The 6,000-nt window shown below is 38.1% G+C and overlaps 1 protein-coding gene across 1 annotated transcript in view; it reads left to right on the top strand.

Annotated features, from left to right (window-relative positions):
• The first annotated feature begins 778 nt into the window (after positions 1-778).
• Positions 779-6,000, top strand: part of si:ch211-45c16.2 (mitogen-activated protein kinase kinase kinase 13) — a 61,858-nt gene continuing 56,636 nt past the window's right edge. Inside the window, exon 1 of the mRNA XM_057852247.1 lies at positions 779-880. The gene's annotated coding sequence lies outside the window, so the exon portion shown is untranslated. The remainder of the gene's footprint in view (positions 881-6,000) is intronic.

The following is a 6,000-nucleotide window of genomic DNA, read 5'->3' as shown; positions in this document are numbered from 1 at the left end:
ACTATATTTTTAATGCTCCTTTGTAACACTTATGGGAGAGATACTAAAATAACAGTGTAATTTCAATACATTTTCTCTTGTGCAAGTGTGCCTATTGTGGCACATTTCCCGTTGCGCCCAAGGGAAAATTGTGCAAGCTTAGCACTTGTGCGATTGTTTGTGTACACTGCACTTGTCACGTATCTTCAAAGCAGTTTCGAGTAGGTATGTTGGAGTTCACCTGCAGGAGTCAAGTATCGGTTTCCACAGCTTCCTCATTCCTGTACGGTATCCTTCTTGTATACAAATCTATGCCTGCCACTCCAGTCCAAATATTTCGAACCACGTGGATTATATGTCTCCAATTTACTGTTATTGGTTGAGTTCCAATGAACTGTATGTAATGTTATTTTAAAATATTCCAGATACTATAGGTGTTTTTGAGTGGAGAAGAGCTCTCACTCTGCCCTACATTTTATATTTAATTTTTGGATGTGTTTTTTTAATGGTTAAGTAGACGTCTAGGCGTCCAGTCTATTTCAACATGGAGGCTGCCAACCCTCCCACTTCAAATAGATTGGACGTCTATTGCTGTCAATGAAAGCTAATGAGTTATTATATTGCTAGAACAAAATTAAAAATAAATAAATGGGTCGGGGGGAAAAAAACAAAAAAAGGTCCACTCTTTTGACAGAAGAAGCCTTCTTTACTGTATTGTCGATCTTCCGTCGTGAAGGCTGGGTTTATTTACAGGTGCACAGTGTGGGGAGTCCGGAAGTGACGTTGACACCTCAGGCGCCTCAGCTGATTGGTCAGTAAATCCGTGGCCTGAGAACGACACGATACACAAGAGCCGACTGACATCCCGGACCTATCGAGAGAGCTTCTACGGTGACAAACGGTAACGAAAATACACTTTTATCGATATATTTTTTGAATTTCGAACACATTAAAGGTCGACATATTAGTTAACGAGCGTTCGTCTGGCATTTTGGGCTCGAGCAAGCTAAAGAGCTGCGGGAGGGCAGCTGTCAATTAGCCGCTGTTGCCTTCAGGGACCTGATAGCTACTGTTTAGAATATTCCTTATGTTTATTTTTCTGGTCTCAAATGGGTGACTAAACGCCCTTTTGTGTTTCTTGCTTATAAAGCGTCGTTGGCAAACAGCGAGGAGAATTAAAGGGTTAGAGTTCATATTCGCCATCATTATGTAACCGAGTGTGTCCACGTTAAAACCCGTATAATAATGTGATCCTTTCAGGACTTGTTTTCACTAGCAGAGAATGGAACTGAGTGGTTGTTGCCGTATTGCAGTGCGTTGGTGTGTAGTATTTTCACTGTTAAAATGCAGCGTAACGCCCTTTGGTTGGGGTGCCATATTTAGTTTGCTCCAAAATTATGAAATGCTCATCTGTCATACAAGTGTATAAGTAGGATGATTGTTGTTATAGTAAAACAAAAAGGTTGAATGAAAACTACAAAATGACAGAAACATGATGCCTGAGATTGTGGGGGGGGGGCTAAATTGACAGCTCTATTGTTTGTTTGTTTGTTTTTTACATATTTGAAATTGTACACAGGAAAAACCTAAATAAATTTCCAAGTACGCATAACCATAAAATATGTCACAACTTCAACAATAACACATATTTTTTTGCTCACATTATTACCAACCAAATGATCATTTTCTGTCTGAACTTGAGTGTTATATGAAATTAATGAAGTAAAAGTGAACACAAATGGAGCAAAAATTTCTTTGTTAACCAATTTAATTAACTGGGGAAAAGTATTCATTCCTACTTATGTGGTAAAAAGAATACATGACATTTTCAAACCAAATATCTGCCTACTACTAACGATGCTAGATGTCCTACTCATTTTGAATGGGAAATCTGACAGTGAATGATCACTGCCTGCCCTGCCAGTCAAAATGGATTGGACATCCATCAATGGCACTGGAACATGATTTTTTTAATCCAAGCCATCCCTGTAAAAAAATGGATTTGATATCTGTCACCCTCAAAGGCAGTCCATGAGTAAATATTATGAGGAGAATTTAACCTTGATGGTGATATTTTGGCCCATAATAGTGTGTTGCTGTTTTTCTTCATTTCAGTTTCATTATTTTTTGGTTTTATGGACATTGTATTAATTTATAAATTTATGTCTGTATATATACAGTATACAAAAAATGAATAATGTAAAACATCACGATAAAAATTAATTTCAAAATTATATAATAATAATAATAATTGATAAAAATAAAGTTAAAGGGGTAGACAAGACCTTGATTATTTGCATTCCAAAGGAAATAAAATCCAAATCCACAGAATTAATTTTTTTCGATGAATACAGTGGAGAAAACGTAAATAAAAGCCAATATTTCTCTGAAGTAGGTGAAATAGCCTGTGTCAGACATTTTAAAATGCCAGTATATATACAAATGTATATATATATATATATATATATATATATATATGGCGGTAAACACTCAGGTGACTGAAAGTTCCACTCTGCGACCCCCAATTTGGCCATATTCTAATTGTCCTATATGCATGCGATACAACATTGGAAAGCATAAAATCTCAATTTTCTGGGAGAAAAAAATTATGAACAGGAGGGTATTTTTTTTTTAAATATATTTTTTTAAACCCTAACTTGAGGTGAGAGCATGAGACAGCATAATTAAAGACACCATGATTTTGACGAGATATTATCGCGTACTTACCTTGTTTCGATCCAAAAACTCCGTGTAGCATGTCTCACCTTTTTTGGCCCAAAGATGATCACTTCTGTCTTCTCCACATTTAGCTAGAGAAAATTCTGGCATATCCATTCATTCATTTAATGAATGCATTTACTCAGTGAGTCTAAGGGACTATAATCATGTTGGGACACAGAAATGTATAGTTGTGTGTCATCTGCATAGATGTGATAGAAGATGTCATAGTATTCCATGATCTGAGCAAGGGGAAGTAAATAGATGTTAAATAAGAGTGGTCCAAGAATGGACCCTAGAGGGACTCCACATGTGAATTTGGTTGGTTCTGACTGATGGTTTCCGATTGACACAAAGAAATCCCTATCATGTAAATAAGATGTGAACCACTGAAGAACAGTGTCAGTGAGCCCTACCCACTGTTCTAATCTGCTGAGTAGTATTTTGTGATCGACCGTGTCGAATGCAGCACTGAGATCCAACAGTAGCAGAACAGATGATTTGCCTGCATCAGTATTCCGACGAATATTATTTAGGACTTCGATAAGCACGGTCTCGGTGCTGTGTTGTGCCCGAAATCCAGACTGAAATGAGTCTTTTTGCGTTTATGATTGTTAGTGAGGAAAGGTTTTCTCCGTGCATGCCTCCCAAACAGCTTGTTGGTGTGTAGACAGCACCTCATACCCACTGTGAAGTATGGGGGAAGGTCAGTGATGCTGTGGGGCTGTTTAGATTCCAAAGGCCCTGGGAACCTTGTTAGGGTGCATGGCATCATGATTGCTTTGAAATATCAGGACATTTTAAATCAAAATCTGTTGCCCTCTGCCCGAAAGCTGAAGATGGGTCGTCACTAGGTCTTTCAGCAAGACAATGACCGTAAACATATGGCCAAATCTACACAGAAATGGTTCACCAGACACAAAATCAAGCTCCTCCCATGGCCATCTCAGTCCCCAGACCTCAACCCCATTGAAAACCTGTGAGCTGAAGAGGAGAGTACAGAGGCGAGGACCCAGGTCTCTGGTTGATTTAGAGAGATTCTGCAAAGAGGAATGGCTGAAGATCCCTCTTACTGTCTTTTCCCATCTTGTGAAACAATATAGGAGAAGATTAGGTGCTGTTTTGTTGGCAAAAGGGGGTTGTACAAAGTATTAACACCAGAGGTGCTAATAATTGTGACACGCATTATTTGATGGCAAATAATTATTTCTTTATGTGGGATTTTTTCCCCCACTGAATAAATGCACTTGTATTGAAGGTTGGATTTTTCTCATTTTTTCCCATTAAGGTCCCATATTATTTGAATTTAAAAAAATATATATTAGAAGCTAAAAAACACATCTTAACCAGGGGTGCCAATAATTATGGAGGGCACTGTATTTATAATCTGAAGTATGTCTGGGGCTATGCAATGAAAAAGAGTTTTGAAAAAGTTTGAAGGAATGCAGCATGTTGTGGGCTTTAATTTTGACACAATTTCTGTTAAAGTGTCTTAGTCCAATAGGGTAAACTGTCTAAGATTGACGTTGGGGACAGTTTGGGAGGCATTTAGTGCAATAATTGTTAATCTGGAGTTGCACACAATTTGTCTAATCTTTAATACTTCTGTGTAAAGAATGCTGCGAAATCATTACAGGACACCTCACATACCAGTTCCTGAGGTACTGATGCTTGTGGGTTCGTCAGTTTGTCAACGACAGAAAATAGTGTGCGGGTATTATTGATGTTTCAACAAATGATCTCTGAAAAATATGACAGTCTTGCATTTTTCAGTTCCTGGTTGTATTTGCGAAGACTCTCTTTGTGGATATCATATAAAACCTGGTTTATTTTTTCGCCAAGTGCGTTCTGCTCGTCTGCAATCTTGCTTTTGTTTTAAAGCTAGTGTGGCATTTCTCCAGGGTGACCTCTTCTTTCCTGACAAAGTTTTTGTCTTAATTGGGGCAATAGTGTGAAAAACAGTCATCATGCTGGAACTGAAACTATTTGCAACCGTATTTCACATGAATATCATTTATACTATGTGTTGTCTTGTGCTTTAAGTTTGTCTACATGATCAAAAAAAAAAGCCACACAACAGGGTATACTTTTTGATTTTCAAGCATATCAGTAACTCCTCTCTTCATTCTATTAGCTGATAATGCTATTGCTAATAACAAAGTCAGAGCAAAAACCCTAAGAATGTGGCATTAATTCACGCTAAAGTGATCATTGAATGGTAAATCGAACCCAAATGAGTTCTTTTTTAGTTTTATTGTCTAATTGCTGCTAATATTTCAATGATATAGTGATGAAACATCCTCATTTATGATCTGCCGCTTGCCATCTGCTCATCCACCTTTCCGCGCCGCTGCCGTCGTCGTGTCACATCCACTTCCTGGGTTGACTGTTTGCCATTTCCACCTTATGTTCGCAGTCAGCAGCAAATGTGTCTCGTGAGTGTGACTGCGGGATTCTGTTCACTGTCACAGGATTGCGCCGCGGCCTCGTTGCTGCTGAGCAAGTGTTCACGTGTGTCACAAAAGGCTTTGCCTTGTCACTAACCGGTGCAGTTACAGGTCAGCGGTCGCAATTAGCCAAATGGAGGCCCCCCCTTGTGTTGGCGTAGTGTGGACAGATACGCTCCTCACACGGCTCTGTGGTTTTTAACTATGGCACAAAGACACCTGACACTTGGTTTTTTAGCTCACCTGAGCAACTCTGTACCTAAAACCGCAATAACATGCTACCAAGGGGTTTTTTAGGTCAATCAGCTGTAGTGTTGGTGTGTACAGATATTCGGTGGACATTTTCTGGCTAGTGAGCGTAAACTTGAATAAGAATGAGCGTGTTCAAACTGAGTGTGTTAGTTTTTGTTTTCTCGTTTTGATTATCTAATGACTGATTTAATTGTATTTCTGAAGTGAAGCCTGCAAAACAGTGGTCTCAAACTCAATTCATCAATTTGCCACTTGAGCTTGTCTGGGTGAGTGTGGGCCACGTCAAATGTTCCAGTAAAATGTTTCAAATATTGTAAAAGTGCAAATAATCTAATATTCTAAATCACAGATGTCAAAACTAGCATCCCAGGACCCTGATCCAGCCCGCCTTATCATTTTGTGCGCCCTGCAAAATAAATTTCAAATAAAACTTAGAAAACTTAAAAAATAGATGATGAATGGAAAATGAAGAGAGAATGTTCAAAGATCTCACCTATAAAATAAATAATAAAAACTAAATAAAAATAAAGAATATATACTATTTTTCCTTTTTTAATAATAATTTAATAAAAAGAAGTGTTTACCGTTTTTTCCAAACGTATTT

This window comes from Corythoichthys intestinalis, chromosome 12, assembly GCF_030265065.1.
Source record: "Corythoichthys intestinalis isolate RoL2023-P3 chromosome 12, ASM3026506v1, whole genome shotgun sequence".
NCBI lineage: Eukaryota > Metazoa > Chordata > Actinopteri > Syngnathiformes > Syngnathidae > Corythoichthys > Corythoichthys intestinalis.
This window is presented reverse-complemented; position numbering and strand designations above follow the sequence as displayed.